Consider the following 18,681-nt stretch of genomic DNA (forward strand, 5'->3'; position numbering starts at 1 on the left):
GCCAGCTGCTAGGAGCTTGGGTTATCTAGGGTTTGAGAGGTTCCCACAAAGGGCAGGGGTCAAACCAAGTCAAACAATCTGAAAACTACTATATGCAAGACATTCTGAGGAAATCTTGAACTCTGCCTTCTTAACATGGCCAAAGTTAAAGCCAGGGACATATGCATGAAGGCCCTTTGAACTGGTGGAAGAAATTCCTAGGCACTGATTGGACCCTTAGCTTCAAGAATGACCCACTCTTAGCAAGCCTGGGAGCCCCAGGGATCCCATAACCCACATTCCCAGCACAGCGTCAATAAAACAGGTGTGAACTGTGCCTGGCTATGCAGCTAGCCCAGGCACCACTCAAGCTGCTTCCAAATCCATTCCAGTCCAGGGAAGAACACTCAAAAACATTTCAAAATGTTTTTCTTCTTTATAATCAACATCCCATCCTAATAATTTGGCTAAGCTTGTGCAGCTTGTGGCACTGAGGCATCCTCCTGGCCTCCAGCCCTGCAGACCAGCTGCAGAGGCCCCTGGGCCATTTCTGGCCGATCACCCCAAAGGTTATTAGCTAAGAGGCAGCAATTTCAAGGTCATTGTCTCTCACCTTAGCCCACCAGAGGCCACCCGTTGACCACACTTTCTTGTAGAACCTGATGTCCCGGGGCGGGGGGCGAGGGGGCCCTAAAATTTCCTTGGTTGCTCCCAGGGATGGGTGATGCTGTTGATGTGAAGGCCACTGATGTCGGTCAAAAAGAAGAGAAAGGAGGCAGTGAATTCGCACCAGAACATCAGGGTGAAGCCGATGAGTGTGACCTGGTTCCTGAGGAGGATCACAGAACTCAGGAGCCCCTGCAGGAGAGGGTGAAAGAGATGGAAGGAGGACGGAGCCTGTGGCCCACCTGCGCCATAAGTGGACGTCCTTACACAACTGGGACACCATGAGGCCCTCCAGGCCAAAAATGGCGGCCACCGCGGCCAAGGCGCCCACGCCGCGGGCCCCGTCACGTGGGCCTGACCCAGGTCTCTGTCGCCGCGCGGCTCACTGTGGTTGGTGGTGGTGCAGTAGTGCGCGGCTGGAAGAGGCGGAGACCAAGGAGCGAAGCACCGCCAGGCCCGCACACCTGATGATGAGTGTCCGGATGAAGGATTCAATGAGGGACGGGCGGGGCCTCCTTTGGCCCGACAGCCTCTGGGGCCTGCAAGCCGCGCCCGCCCCGCCGGGGCTCAGCCGCGCGCTGCCGCCTCTCTCCCTCTCGCCGCTCTGCTGCGGCCCGGCCGCTCATAGTAAGTTTCAAATTTATTATTTTGGTTAAATTTTATTTTATATTTTACTTGTTTGTACTTATTAAGTTTTTATAACAAATCCTTTCCTGTCTTAAAGTCATAAAAATTTCTCCTATGTTTTTGTCATGAAGTTTAAAACAATTTGCCTTTGTATTTGGCATGAGGTGTAATTTTATTTCATTTTTCCTCATGTTAATTACATCTTCTTAACAGCATATTAAATATTGCATCTTTTTACCTAAGATTTGCAATGCCAGCTATGTTAGACATTCTGTTTTTATGCATGCATAGATGTGTTTCTGGTATCTTCTATAGGCCTATTTATCTATTCTTGAACCTATAGTGTCTTACTCACTGTGCCATAATAATAGTAAGTCTTGATATCCGAGAGCATGAATTCCTCACATTGATTGTTCTTTGCAAGTAAAGTCTTGGGCCTTTGATTTTCAATATGATTTTTAGGCTTCTTTTTGACAAATATGAGTATTTAATATTCCAGTTCATATTGGCTGAAAGAATGCTGCTTCGCTGATCTGAGTGCTTCGTTTATAAAAAATCATATCCGTGTATGCATTAGTCTGTCTTTGGATTCATTTCTTTTCTCTTGTTCACTGGTTTATACTTATCTTTATTATTACAGCAAATCCTTTTGTCTGGTTCTTCTTAAAGAGTGTTGTTCTACTTAGGGTTTGGCAGAAGCTCGCTGGGAAACTGGTCAATGAGTGAGAGAAACAGGACAAGGAAGGAGAGAAGCAATTATCAGACAACGCTGCGTAGAGGATAGCTTCAGTTCGAACTCACTGGGTTAAACTTTGCATTGCTACTTATTGTTTAGTTTTCCAGACCCAGGGCAAAGAATAAGGTTGCCTTATGACTTTCATGGATCTTAGGCACCCTTACATTTGTGGGCCCTGCTAGGGTGTAAAGTCTGTACGCAGCGGGGGTGGGGGGGCGGGGCGAGAAAGAATTGTCAGACAGTGATTAGGATATACAAAAGTAAAAATTTATTTATTTTCCTGAGAAAGAAAGGGAGACAGAGAGAAAGAAAGAGACAGAGTAGCCAGGACACATAGAGGGAGTAAAGAAATATTGCGTGGTGAGGAAAATTGCTTGGTGCTTTTAAAAGGTGGAAATGGCTTTTTTTCACTCTGCTTCAGGGACTGATAACAAAAGCGGCTGTGAAGCCCCTGTGTTGGCTTTTTCTGTTTCTCACGTAGCAGATTGATAGCAGGAATTAGTTTCTTCTTTCTTCTTGATAGCGGGAGGCATCTGGAACTGTCTCCTCTTGAGGAAGCGGGGGAAGTTCGCGCTCCTGCTGTCCACTTGGGAACTTTTTCAAGGCTGAGAAAGAACTCAGATAACAAGTTAGGCCACACGTGTTTTAATTGAACAAAGGGTAATTGTGTTGTGACTTTATTTCTGTTACTTTCTGTTTGATAGTTTATTTTCCTCTGTTAGATAGGTTATTAGTAAAACCACCTTTCGGGCCCTTTATTAAAAATTAGTTAAATATTATTTTATGACTGCATTGGTAGAAAGATGAATACAATTCAAACTGGATTTACTATTATATATTCATTAGTTTTAAATTAATATGATTTTACTGATTTTAAGATAAATTAAAATTAAAGACTTTTTGTGGCCCTGAAAAGTATTGTGGGCCCTGAGCGCTATGCATGATTGTCTAATGGTAAGTCTGCACTGGCAAGGAAGCTGGACTTTCATGTCCTGCCACCTTGGACATTGCTTAATGGCTGTCCCTACTCTCCTCTCTGAGCTCTGGCACAAGGATAGTCTTCCAAATAAAGAATTTGTAGGTGCTGGCTGCTGGAAGTAAAAGTGAACTTGAGGGACAGAAGGATTCACAGAAATCATAAAAAAAAAAAAAAGGATCCTAGGGGTCCTAACATTATTGAATAAATAGTCTTGGCCATTTTTGGCTCTTTACATTTCTATATAGAATTAGATTCACCTTGTCTAGTTTTACCAGCTCCAATTGGTGTATCAATTGGACACCCCTTAATTCTATAGACCAATTTGGAGAGAAGGGATATCTTTAAAATATTGAATCTGTCACCTGGCCTAGAGTGCTGTGGCGTCAGCCTAACTTGCAGCAACCTTAAACTCTTGGGCTCAAGCAATCCTCTTGCTTCAGCCTCTCGAGTAGCTGGGACTATAGGTGCGCACCACCATGCCTGGCTAATTTTTTCTATTTTCAGTCTTGCTCTTGCTCAGGCTGGTCTTGAGCTCCTGAGCTCAAGTGATCCTCCTGCTTTGGCCTCCCAGAGTGCTAGGATTACAGGCATGAACCACTGTGCAGGGCCTGAATCTTCTAATTCATGAAAAATTTATATATATCTTTCTTTAGTTAAGCCTTAAAATTAAGTTTTGTTATTTTCCTCAAAGACATAGTATACCTTTTTATTAGATATTTTCCCAAGTATTTGATATGTTTTATTCTATTGTAAATAAGCCATATTTAGAATTATTATCTTCTGTTTGATGCTGATATATAGAAATGCAATTGATTTTTTAATATTGAGTTGATCCAACAAACTTGCTACATGATCTTGTTAATTTGAGTGTTTATTAATAGATTCTTTTAGATTTTCTTTTTACATAATCCTATCATCTGAGAATAACAGTTTTGCCTACCCTTTTCCAGGTTTTATAAATTTTATGTCTTTTTCTTGGCTCATTCAACTGGCTAGAACCTCTATAACAATGTTGTATAGAATTGGTAATAGACAACATTTTTATCTCCAATTTTAAAGTAAAGTTTCCATCTTATTACTGTTAAGTATAATATTTACTCTAGATTTTTCTAGCTTCTGTTATCAAGTTAAGATAATCTATCCTCTTCAGACTTAGTTTTAATTTTCTAAATTTATTCCTTCCCATTAATAATGTTGAATTTTATGATTGTAATATACATTTTAAGCTTGGTCAAATGATCCTCCTGTCTCAGCCTCCTGAGTAGCAGGGACTATAGGCCTGTGTGTATATATATTTGTGTGTGTATACATATAGATATATATAGAGAAATATATTACATATATATATGGAGAGAGAGAGAGATGGAGAGAGAGAGAGACAGACAGATAGACAGACAGACAAAGAGAGAAAGATTTTAAGGAATTGGCCCAATGATTGTGTGGCTGGCAAACTCGAAATCCATGGTGCAAGCCAGCAGTCTGGAGATACAAGTGGGAATTGATGTTGCAGTTTTGAGTCCAAGGGCTGAAAATTCAGGCAGAATTTCTATGTTGCACTATGGAGGCAGAATTCCACTTTCTTTGGGAAATTTCAGTCTTTGTCTGTAACTATTTGGGTGAGGCCCATCCACATTAAGGAGGGTAACCTTCAAGACTCAAAGTCTATGGATTTAAACAGGAATCACATCTAAAAACCATCTTCATGCAACATACATGTCTTGTTACTTTATTCTTCTTTTCCCCTCACACACTGCATACAATCTTTAATTTTTGAATCCTGTTAGCTCTACCTTGAAAATATATCCTGAATCTTAACACTTCTTTCCATTCTGTGGACAGTCAATAACCTGGTCCATGACTTCCCATTGCCTTAATATAAAATCTGAAGTCCTACATCATCTGACAATGGCGAACTCTTTGGTTTGTCCCTTTCCTACATTCTCTCCTGGCTCCATCTGCTTTAGCTACATCCCTTGGCTTCACAAGGATGCTCTCTCCTCAGTCCCTTTGCACTTGCTTTTCCTTCTGCCTGCAGTGCTCTCTGCAGAGTTCCCCTCAATGAAGTCTTGTCTGATTGCTCTACGTCCCCAATCTGGCAGTGTCTATCTGCTTAACCCATTATATCTTTTCTTACTGCATTTATTGTTACCTGAAATTATGTAATTTATTTCTTTAACATTTGTCTCCTCTATTAGATTGTAACCTTCACCAAAACGGTGGCTTTTCTGCTCTCTCTCTAGGACCCTCATCATAGCTTATGCCACAAAACAAATCTAAGTAAATTAAAAAAAATCAAAATCACACCATAAATCTTCTCAGACCACAGTGGAATCAGTGGAATAAAACTAGAAATCAATTCCAAGAGAAACACTCCAATCTACACAAAGTCATAGAAGTTAAACAACCTGCTGCCGAATGATCCTTGGGTCAAGGATAAAATTAAGATGGAAATCAAAAGATTCCTTGAACTGAACGACCAAGGGGACACAAGCTTTTAAAATCTATGGGATATAGCAAAAGCAGTGCAAGGGGAAAGTTCATAGCCTTAAATGCCTACATCAAAGAGTCTTCTTTTAACACCCCAAAATGAGCAACTTTTAAGTGTTTTCTTAAATTAAGAAAGTCCTGAAATTAAAATCCTTAAATTAAATGTTTCCTGTGTGATTGAAAAAAAGAACATGTTCAGTAAGGTGAATTTTGATAATTGTGTTGGTCAAATCTTTACTATTCTTAGCAATTTTTGTCCTGCTGATATATTATGGGTTCTGCAAATGCATATATTATAATCCCTCATTATTGTTGGGATCCATGTTTTTCTTCATCTACTTTGAGGACAAATTTAGAATTGTTATATATTCCTAATACAACTTTTCTCATTAATTATAACCCTTTTTTATCTCTAGTAATGCCTTTTGCCTTAAAGTGTATTTTGACAGACATTTGTGTGGCTAAATCTGCTTCTTTTCAGTTATCATTTGCAAGCTTTATTTTTTCTATCCTTTTGGTGTCAACCTTTCTGTTTATTTGGTGGTAAATATGTCTCTCGTTAATGTAACATTTAAGTGTTCTTTCTTTAACCTTAGTATGACAAATTTCATCTTTTAACTAGAATACACTTTATTTAATTGTAATTCAGTTATTGATATATTTGATTTTAAATCTACTGTTATATATATAGATTCTGTTTCTTCTGTAGATCTCTGTTCCTGTTTCATTTCTTGCCAATTTTGAGGTTGGTTATATTTTATATTAATAGTTCCCTTTTTATATTTTAGAAAAAACACAGTATTTCTGTTTAGGGATTACACACTAACCCATATCCTTGCCTTATCAAAGTTTAATATTATTTAATACTTTTACTATCTGCTTATACAAGTTACTTAGAAGATTTTAACTCCATTGATCCCTGCTCCTGATTTATGTGATAACATTGTTGAACATTTAAAATCTCTCTGTATATTTTTAAACATAAAATTATTATTGCTATATATAATTAATGTGCCTTTAAATTTGCCGATATATATTCATTTTCATGGCTCTTCATTTCTTCCTGCACTTCTTTTTTGAGCATGGCCTTATTTTAATTTGTTCTTTTTGTTTTCTACTAGGGAATGCCTAGGTTTTAGTACTGAAATACCTAGCATATAAAACATGTTGAAAAAATGTTGTTGGAATAGAAATAATAAAATCTTCACTATCTTTAAGCGTTTTTTAAAAGACCGAATCAAAATTTTCACTCATGCTTAAAAATTTAAGGCATACCATGTGATTATTTGCTATACATATAATTTGTATAATAATTAATACAATTAAGTTAATCAACACTGCCATCAACACACATAGTTACCCTGTGTGTGCGTGCGTGTGTGTGTGTGTGTGTGTGTGTGTGTGTATGTGTATGTGAGAGAGAGAGAGAGAAAGAGAGAGAGAGATATGAGGATACTTAAGACCTACCGTCTTAGCAAATTTCAAGTAATTAATCCCCATGGAATCCTTTGGCTTCTTCCTGAAGATCTCTGTTTAATAAGTTTAGATTTTTACTTGGTAGAGTCAACTTGTGACAAATTATCATGGCACTGTTTTTCTGAAACTGTTTTGCTTTCTTTCTCATATTTATTTATGAGTAATATTTTCATTTCATATGGAATTCGGTCTTGGAAGGTGTTTTTCAGTTTGCTGTATATTAGATTTCCACTGTTTACTTCTGCTGTGTGTTCTGAATCTGTCTTTCCTTTATTTTTTTTTTTTACATTTTTTGTGATAGTTACAGTGCACAGTGTTGTGGTTATTATTTTATCTGTTATCTATATATAGTAGTAGTTAGCACAGTAGTTAACACAGTGAATAGGCCTCAGTGTATTTCCTTAAATGAATGAATTTTAAATAAGGTTTTGATTTAATATTAATGCTAAGAGGTATGGTTTCATCCAAACTCGCTATTTATAAATTATAAAACTTTTAAAGTGGTATATTAGGTTCTCCCCAGTCTGCTATTATCAATCCTTCTTAGTCCTATGAAATAAGATATTTATGATTGAGTTGCTTTCCAATTGGTCCTCATTGCATGATTGCAAAACAGCTGTACATATGTGATGATTTTTTATTATTTATCATTCATTATTCATTATTGTATAATGGTGTAGTAATATGGTGTTTGTGGTTTCTTAAGAAATTACATTTAAAAACTTGATAGTAGAAACCTGATGTGAAATACTAGAGATTTTTTTTTCAACTATGTGAGATGATTGTGTTGAGAGTCCTGATATATGTGGCTAGAAGTATAAGAAGTTTTAAATCCGCATGCAGGATTTCCAAGATCTGTCAGATTTTTGTCTTTGACAGATGTGTACCCACAGCCACCGTCACAACATGTCATGTGTAAAACTGAGAGACATGGAAAGCAGTGCTCACAAATCATTTTCTAACAGCTGAATCTCATAGCATTTCTTAGTACACTGTAACTTGTATGAAACTTGTGGGTTTGAGTGCTCATTATCACCAATTATTGAACTCATATATCTATGGGATTAATTCACATATAAAGTGTATTATGAAAATTTACCAACTAAGTTAGGTTAGAGCTGGTAATGTTACCACATCTTCTAATAGCCCCTTTTTGCATGCAACCACTTTGCTAGATAATCATAGCAGATATATTCTTTAAGAGGTTAAACTACATTGTTGTTTTAGCAAAGACACATGCTCCTGTCAGTCTCAAAATTTTAAAAGCGAAGGACTGTTGTCTAAAATATACAGAGAACTCTTAATAAAAAACAGTAAGAAAAAAACAGCAAAAAGATAAGTGGGTTTTGTTTGATGGTCTTGTGCCTCTCTTCCATTTGGCTATTCCTGAGTTTTATGCTTTACAATAAACTAGCAAAGGTTAAAAAAAAAAAGTTGGTAGCACAAGAAAGTGACTATAATCAACGATAACTTAGGGTTAACTTTAAAATAACTAAAAGAGTGGAATCAAAACATTCCTAACACAAATAAATGAGAAATGCCTGAGGTGATTAATTCACATTGCATACCTGTATCAAAACATCACATGTATACTATAAAGATATACAACTATTGTGTACCCATGATAATTAAAAATAAAAATAAAAGTTAAAAAAAAAGTGCTTGCCAAGACTTATGGGGGAGGGAGTGAGGGAAGAATAAATAGGCAGAGCTCATGGAATTTAAGGAGTCATGAAACTGTTTTGTATAGTACTATAATGGTGGGAACATATTATTATACATTTGTCAAAACTCATAGAATGCACAACACCAAGAGTGATCCCTAATGTAAACTATGAACTTTGGATGATAATGATGTGTCCTCGTAGGTTCATAGATTGTATTAATAACAAATTCACCACTCCGGAAGGGATGTTGATGGCAGGGGAGGCTATGCGTCTGTTGGGGCAGAGAGTATGGGAATTCTCTGTACTTACTGCTCCATTTAGTGTGAATGTAGCAATAAAGTCTATTTAAAAAAAAATCTTTAAGCGTTTCAGCTTTTTTGACTGCTGTGGCTTTTCACGTGGCATTTATTACTGGTGTTTTTATTGTCATATTCCCCATCTTTTCCTTTTATTTTTAGTTGACAAGTAATAATTGTACCTATTTATTGGGATACAGAATGATATTTTGATACATGTATACAATGTGTAATGATCAAATCAGGGTAGTTATCATTCATCACCTTGAATATTTATTATTTCCTTGTGTTGTAAACATTTGAAATCCTCTTTTGTAGCTTTTTGAAAATATACACTAAAATGTTAACCATATTCACCCTACAGTGCTACAGAACAAAATACAACGAAAAAAACGAGAAGCAATTACCTATGACTTTCCATACTAATGTAGCAGGTGTTTTTCATTTTTGCTTATTACTTTCCTGTTGCTATTTGCAAATAGCTTATTTTACACAGTTTATGTCAAGTATAAATCACAATCTATGGTTTCTTTTTTGCTACTTGAAATTGTATTACAAATAGTTGTCTCCTCTTAGTGTTCATAATAATCATTTTTCATAGCTATGTAATATCCCAGTGTGTTAATGTATCATAATTTAGCAAACCTTTTCCTATTGTTGAACATTTATTCTGTTATAGATAATGCTACACTGAATATTTTCTGGGAACATATTTTTGTGTTTTTGTTGAATTATTTCCTTAGGAGAAATTTCCAAAAATGGAATTACTACAGCAAGGGAATGAAAATCTTTGCCTTTTTTTCTACATATTACCGTAGTCCTTTCAGAAATATTCTATTAATCCAAATGGCATAAGTAGAGAAAAATGCATTGACATAACTACATGTTTTGGACATTGAATACTATCATCTATAATAATCATTTATTGGTCATCATGGACATGTTTTAAACTGATACAATTATTTTATGAAAAATTTGGCTTTGATAACAATGTTTATATAGGAATGTCAGTATTACCATATTTCCTGGTGGTAATTCTGTATTTATCTATATGTGAACATCAGTCTTACAAAAAAGAAGAAATAAATATTTGAGACCAGCTGATTAATGACTGGCAATTTAGTACCTTGCATCCAACAGTATATATTTTTGAAAATTGGAAAATAACTTGATTTCTGAAGTAATTTAAACACTTACCTTAGTAATTCTTTTAAAATAATCAATCTGCTTAGCAGATCTTTTCATGAATATTGCAAACTTTAGGATAAGCTCCGATTAATAAGTAAATTACCAATTCAGACGCGTGAGTTTAATATTATTAACTGTGACGGAGGAGGGCAGTAGTAGACCTTCCAATTTTCTTAATCACAGATTTTACTTTTTCACTGTTCCAACGTAGAGATGGCTTTGAGAATACAGATACAGAGAATACAGGCTCAGCAATGCCAGGATAGATTTAGTATTTAAAGTTCAGTCAAATGCCAAAAGGCACAGAGGTTTCCTTCTGCACTAAAATAGCAAATCCCATTACTTTGAAAATCAGAACAAAATAGAGTACCTCACCATCTTACCCACATAATTCTTGGATGCTTTCATAAACATGTCAATGGATAACATTCCCTCTTGCAGTGGTTTTGCAGATTAGATAAATCTACAGTCAACTTTTGATAATATTGAATTGATAAAACTCAGTTGGTCAATGTTAATATATTTCTACCGATTTGGTCAATTTTTAGATGCATTTTCCAAATAAACACTCATAAAAATTGGTCTGGTCTGCACCTTTCTAACAAGTGTATGGATTTCATAATAAATTAAACAGAGATTTCTTTTCACTCTCCAAGATTAAGTTCTTGGTTGCCTTAAGGGAACAGCAATTTATAAGTTGTTTTATAAATTTTGTCTGGACTAAGCAATATTAAATTAAATTGCTGTCTACATCTTGTTCTGAGATTGGTAGGTAAAACTGACCTTGTGGCATGCATATATGGAAAAATTCAACTATTTTATTTTTCTTAGGTTTACTGATGTCCAAAATGAATATTTTTGTAGGGAAGAGTAAATATCTTAAGTTGGTGAGGATATTTTCCCAGAGAAATCAGTTATTTGCATGAATAATTAACACTCATGGATACAAAAGCCTTATAAAGAAAAATTATCACGTTGGTGATTGCTTTATCTCAAGTGATAAGTATATTTTATTAACATATATTTAACAGCAAGTCCAGAATTAAAGGCAAAATATTCACTTAAAATGAGTTTTTATTTTAATTTCATGCACAAAATCACATAAATGCACACAATAACATAGCATTACAACTTGGAAATAATGCTTTGGAGATAAATATATTGTGCCAAAAAATAAGTGATACCTTTTAACAAGAAATTTCCTTTACTCTTTTAAATCTTTGATTACACAATTGGATAATAACATGTTGATTTGATATAAATACTAGAGTAAAACTGTTTAAAATGTTCATTAAATGTCTAGCCATTAACTTGCAGATAAAAAATCCAGTTGTTCTTGTACTTTTTCTTCACAAGTTACTGTAACAGGGCCTCTATAATGTCTTTTTTTTTTTTTTTTTTTTTTTTTGAGACAGAGTCTCGCTTTGTTGCCCTGGCTAGAGTGAGTGCCATGGCATCAGCCTAGCTCACAGCAACCTCAAACTCCTGGGCTTAAGCGACCCTTCTGCCTCAGCCACCCGAGTGGCTGGGACTACAGGCATGTGCCACCATGCCCGGCTAATTTTTTCTATATATATTTTAGTTGGCCAGCTAATTTGTTTCTTAGTAGAGATGGGGTCTCGCTCTTGCTCAGGCTGGTCTCGAACTCCTGACCTCGAGCGATCCACCCACTTTGGCCTCCCAGAGTGCTAGGATTACAGGCGTGAGCCACTGCGCCCAGCCTATAATGTCTTTTTTGATGGAAACACTGAGTAGAATGTTTTGGTCAAACCCATTCTCTCTTTCACACACACTCTCTCTCTCTCATTGATAAACATGCACACTTTTAAAATATTAAATAAGCCATTTTCACTGAAGTTAACTGATATCTCATTGTGGTTTTGATTTGCATTTGCCTCATGATTAGAGATGTTGAGCATTTTTTCATATGTTTTTTGGCCATTAATCTGTCTTCTTTTGAAAAGTTTCTGTTCATGTCCTTTGCCCACTTTTTAATGGTGTTGTTTGCTTTTTTCTTGCTGATTTTCCTGAGTTCTATATAGATTCTAGTTATTAGCCCTTTATCGGATGTATAGCATGCAAATATTTTCCTCCATTCTGGATGGAGCTTGAGCCCATTCTTCTAAGTGAAGTATCAGAAGCGTGGAAAAATGAGCATCACGTGTACTCAACATTAAATTGGTACTGATTGAGCAACACTTATGTGTACATGTGGAAGTAATTGTCATTGGGTGTCAGGCAGGTGGGGGGGAGGAGGGGATGAGTAAATTCATATCTAATGGATGCAGTGTGCAATGGGGGATGGGCACACTTGTAGCTCTGACTCGGGCGGTGCAAAGGCGATATATGTAACCAAAGTGTTTGTATCTCTGTAATATTCTGAAATAAAAAAAATAAATTTAAATAATGCTGGGTGCTGTGGCTCATGCCTGTAGCACTTTGGGAGGCTGAGGTGGGAGGATCATTTGAGGGTAGGAGTTTGAAACCAGCTTAAGCAACATATTGAGACCATTCTCTACAAAAAAAAACAAAAAGAAAGTTAGCAGGGCATGGTGGTATACACCTGTAGCCCCTGCTACTCAGGAGACTGAGGCAGGAGGATCATTTGAGGCTGCATTGAGCTATGATGATGTCATTGCACTCTAGCTAAGGAAACAGAGAAAGACACTGGCTCAAAAAATAATTTTTTAAAAAATAGGACTGATAATTATTTTATAATATAAAATTTAGATGTTCAGTAAGAAACTTATAGTTTTTTACTGTTCCTACATATAAGTATAGAGAAGAAACAATTACTTTTAAAAATGTGCTTATTAAGCTAGGATTCATAGCAAGTGATTGATTTTAGTGATTTAAGGGCATCCATGTCTAGCATGCGCATTTATCTGCCATGTAAACCATACACCTATGTTCATGGTCTTGCTGAACTTTTTCTAGTCAGTCATCCTTGCAGTTTGGTATATGGATAACTTTTGAGGCTTGGGGAAACACTGAACACAATAAAATAAAAAATGTAAAGGTTGGTGCTCCAGTTTTATCTACTTTTAATAATTTCTCCTCTTCCCTTTCCCCTCCTTCTTCACACTGCCCCTCTAGTCCTTCTCTTTGTCCTTCTTCTATTTTGATAATCAGATAACCATAAAGTGGTGGTTTACACTTTCTAATTTCAAAGCCTTTTTTCTCCACTTGTAAGTCTCAGTTTCACCAAGAGTAAAATAGAGATAATAATTTCAACATCATACCTGACAAAGGCTTTCATCTAAATCTTCAAGTCTTATAGATTGGTAGTAGCTTCCTGGAATACCGTATTGGGGAATATTTTAAAGATATGTTCAGACTCAATAGGAGAGTGGGTCATAATCAATGATTAACGTCTGCCAATAGGTTGGGAGATGAGAATTATAGTCCAGGCACAAAGTATTTGTCATTTTTATCTTAGAGGCTGAGTGAAAAGGCTAAAGAAGAATACTCATACACTGCTGGTGGGACTGCAAACTAGTACAACCTCTGTGGAAAGTAGTATGGAGGTACCTCAAAGAGCTACAAATAGAACTACCATTTGATCCAGCAATCCCATTAGGAAAAAAAAGGAAAAAAAGACATTCTATAAAAAAGACATCTGCACTAGAATGTTTATAGCAGCACAATTCACAATTGCAAAGATATGGAAACAACCCAAGTGCCCATCAATACATGAGTGGATTAATAAAATGTGGTATATGGATACCATGGAGTTCTACTCAGCCACAAAATACAGTGGTGATCTAGCACCTCTTGTATTATCCTGGATGGAGCTAGAGCCCATTCTACTAAGTGAAGTATCACAAGAATGGAAAAACAAGCACCACATGTACTCACCATCCAATTGGTATTAACTGATCAATACTTATGCACACATATAGTAGTAACATTCACTGGGTTTTGGGCAGGTGGGAGGGGCAAGGGGAGGGGATGGGTATATTCACACCTAATGGGTGTGGAGCGCACCATCTGGGGGATGGACACGCTTGAAGCTTTGACTTGGGTGGGGCAAAGGCAACACATGTAACCTAAATATTTGTACTCCCGTAATATGCTGAAATAAAAAAAATAATAAAATAAAAACCCCCCAAACAAAAAAACCAAATAGATTTGATTTTCTCAGTGTGGCTAAATGCTCTATTTTTACTGAATATTTTTCAGGATAACTTTGTGGGGTCAAATTCCTGGTATAACTTTTTTTTATTATAGAAAATGTAAGATTATATTTCAAACAATGGAAAATCAATAGTAAAGTGAAGCATATAGGTTTTAATATGTGTATTTTTAACATGAGGCATGGTAAGAATTCATAAAATGATATATGGTATTAAATGATCATTTGCCTTAACAATTCTGAAGAGAAAATCAGTTATAATATTTGGTTCAATTTGTTGATGGAGAAAAAAGAGGCCTAAAGAGGGACATGGATTTGTGCATGTTCACATATTTAGTGTTAGAACTGTGCCTAAATCCCATTTTATGACTGATGCAGCTTCCTTTTTCTTATTTTTTAAATATGGAATATATAAATACCAAGTATTTTTGACAATTATATACCTGTAGTAAACCTTGTTATAGCTATGAATTTATGCTGTCATAATAATACATCCACTCAGTAGATGAAATATGTTTTAGTTAATACATGATGTTGGGATAATTGGCAACCTATTTAAGCAAAAATGAAAAATCATGACCTATATTCAAAGATAAATGCAGTCAGTGGAGACCATACTTGATGTGACACAGATGCTAGAAATAGCAGACAAAAATTTTAAAGCAGCTATTGTAAATATGTTCAAGAATGTAAAGGAATATGTACTTGTAATGAGTGAAATTGCAGGGAAACTCAACAGGGAAATAGAAACTATAAAACATAACCAAATATAAATTTTGTACCTGAAAAAAAAGTAAACTTGGAGGTCTTACTGAAGATGACCAAAGAGTCAGTGAACTTGAACATAGATCATCAGAAATTATACAATCTGAAAAAGAGAGTGAAAAAAGGTTGATAAAAAAGAATGACTTCTCAGTGATCTGTATAATAATATCAAATATCTAATATTGGTGTGATTGAAGCTCTAGAAGGAAAGAAGAAATAGAATGGAAAAAAATACTTAGAAAAATAATTGCCGAAATTTTCCTACTTGGTGAAAAATGTTAATTTATAGATTTCATATAATAATTAAACCACAAGCAATATAAAAACAAGGAAAATCATACTTAGGCACATCAAAGGGAAATTGCTGAAAAACAAAAATCAATAGAAAATCTAGAGAGCAGATCTTACATACAGGGCAGTAACAATGCATATAACTTCTGATTTCTCATTGGAAACATTAGAGGCCAGAAAACAGAATTTTATATCCTATGAAATAGCTTCAAGAATGAAAATAAAATGAAGACATTTTCAGATAAATTAAAACGAATGGAATTTTTTACCAGCACACCTGCATTAGAAGAAATGCCGAAGAATGTTTTTTAGGCTGTAGGAAAATGACACCAGATAGAAATTTTCTCTTCAGGAAAGGTTGGTACCAGAAATTGTAAATATATGGGTGAATGTATAAGACTATTTTTTTCTATTTATTTATTTAAAATACATATGATTATTTAAAGCAAATATTATAACATATTGGCAGTTACTAACATATGTAGTATAATACATGTGGCAACCATAGCATAAAGTAGGGGGATTTCAAGTTTGTTACACTTACGTGAGGTATGTTAACTCTAATTACTTTAGGAAAAATTGAGAAAAAAAACCATTAAAAACTAACTCCGTGAGGCATAGCAGAGAGGTAAACGATAAAAGAGAACTCTAAAAAATATTGAATTAACCTGAATGTAGGTCAGAAACAAGTAACGGATAAACAGGAAACAACTAGTAAAATGATAGATATAAATTTACCCATATCTATAAATATATGAATCCATCTATATCTATAATTACATTAAAGGTAAATTGAATAATTACTTTACAATTAATAGCATATGAATGAAAAGGAAAAAACCAGCAAGATCTAAATATATGCTGTTGAGAAGTGATAAACTTTAAATATAAAGATATACAGAAGTTGAAATTATAAAAAAAGGATGCAAAAAGAAATATCTTGTAAATAATAAGCATCATATCAGATGATGAAGACAAAATGTATTACCAGAGATAAACAGACAGCTATTTCATAATGATAAATGGGTTAATTCAGCAGGGAGACATAAAATGTGTATGTACCTAAAAAGAGAGACTCAAAACACATAAATTAAAACTTGAAAGATAAAAAGAGAAAAATAGATAAGTGTACAAATATATTTTAGGATATTAATACCACTCTTTTAGAAACTGATAAAACCACCAGACAATATAAAAGTAAAGACACAGAATATCTTTCACTATGCTGACCAAAATGACATTTATAGAAAACTATACATTTAACTACCAAATGCACATTCTTTAGAAGTGCATAGGGTATGTTCGGCAAGATAGGACATATGTGGAGCCAGAAAAACAATCTCAGTAAGTTACAAATGATTGAAATCTGAAAGAGTATATAAGTGACCACAATAGACTTAAATTAAAAATCAGTAACAATTATATATATATATCCCAAATATTTAGAAATTAAACAACTTCTAGAAAAAACATGGTGAAAGGAGAAATCAAAAATGTAATTAAAATTTCAAAATGAATGATAATGAAAATATATTACTATTTTTGAGATTCAGCTAAGGCAGTGCCCAGAAGGAAAATTTTATCTTTTAATGCTTATATTAGAAAAAGAGGGTATAAAATTAGTGACCTAAATAAAGCAGAGGTCAGCAAATTATGGCCTATGGGAAAAATCCTGGTGGGGACTCTTTTTATAGCTCATGAAATATGAATAGTTTTTACATTTTAAAAGAATAAATTTTAAATTGGTATATATTACATATGGAATAGCCTCAAAATATATATTATATACATAAATAAAATATCACCATTCTGCAAAGCCTAAAATATCTACTGTTTGGCCTTTTAACAAAAAGTTTACTTGGCTGGGCATGGTGGTTCATACCTGTAATCCCAACGCTTTGGGAGGTCGAGGTGGGGGGATTGCTTCAGGCCAGGAGTTTGAGACCAGCCTGTGCAACATGGTGAGACCCTGTCTCTACAAGAAAGAAAAAAAGTTTACTCAAAGATGATCTAAACTTCTATTTTAAGAAACTAGAAAAGGAAGTGCTAAGGAAACTCAAAGTGGAAGGAAGGAATTAGTAAAGATGAGAGCAGAAATCTATGAAATATAAAATAGAGAAAATTAACAAAGTTAAAATTTGGCTCTTTGGAAAGATCAAAAAAAGTCATAACCCCAACTTAAATTGATCAAGAAAAATGAGAAAGTTCAGAAGTTGCCAATATAAGAAATTTAAAAGTGGATATTGTTAGAGATCCAACAGACATTAAAAGATTAAAAGGAGAATATTATTAACAACTTTATACTGATAACTTTACACTTAAGATAAACAAATTCTTTGTCAAGTGCAACTTACCATAATTGACAGAGGGAGAAACAGGAAAACTGAATTGTTCTATATTTATTAAAATGATAGAATCTGTTACTAGAGAAAGCATGCACACGCAGATGCACACACGCACACACACACACACACACACAAAATTCTGGGGCCAGATGGTTTCATTAGTGAATTTTTATAAAGATGTCTCTAGTTCATTTCTCTAGTTCTCTCCCTCCATCATTATTCTGCTACAACCTCATTTCATGTGTAGGTCTTCTCTTAGAGACTTGTTGCTCCCACACTTGACATTTCTGTTATGTACTCTGAAAAGAACCTGAAATAGGACTCTCTCTTCTTGTCCCACTCTCTTTTGTTCTTCTTTCTCACAACAATGCAGTGGAGCCTTTCTACTTTTCCATGTTATTTGCCATACCCTTCTAGGTCCCAAGATGCCATGCACTCTGCTCTCTTTATAGAGACCATCACGGTGATGAAGAAACAGGTTTTTGCAGAGGATAGTTCAAAAAAATTGATCTCCATTAAAGTGCATTTCTTCATATTTAGCTTTATTCAGTGATTAGTGATAAGATTATAGATTTTTCATGTAAAGAGCCCATAGGGGTCAGCGGGCCACAAAAATGTGTGATCAAGCCAGAAATAAGTATACCAAAAACTGGTGGAGGTTCTGGTAGCCTGGAGAATACATTCTCTGTGTAAGGGCATTTAAAGTTTGCTTTTTGTTTTTGTTTTAGTACAGCAGACTTTGTTTTTTGTTTATTTTTAGTTTTTGCAGAGACTAGGTCTCACTACGTTTCCCAAGCTGGTCTTGAACTGCTGGCCTCAAGTGATCCTCCCACTTCAGCCTCCCAAAATACTGGGATTATAGACATGAGCCACTGTACTCAGCCATCACACTAGATTTTGACTAAGACTGGCTGTCTATCAATTTGTTGCTCCCAATTCAGTCACATTGTCTGATTTTGTTGTCATTTGGAATTGTTCTATTTTTATTTATTTTGCTTGGTGATATCAGCAGAATGATGAAATATGACTTTCTGGTGCTCAGTC

At 35.1% G+C, this 18,681-nt stretch overlaps 1 pseudogene; it reads right to left on the minus strand.

Moving 5' to 3' along the window:
• Positions 1-669: 669 nt before the first annotated feature.
• LOC123645670 overlaps positions 670-18,681 on the minus strand; it is a 40,040-nt pseudogene continuing 22,028 nt past the window's right edge.

This window comes from Lemur catta, chromosome 10 (assembly GCF_020740605.2).
Source record: "Lemur catta isolate mLemCat1 chromosome 10, mLemCat1.pri, whole genome shotgun sequence".
Classification (NCBI taxonomy): domain Eukaryota; kingdom Metazoa; phylum Chordata; class Mammalia; order Primates; family Lemuridae; genus Lemur; species Lemur catta.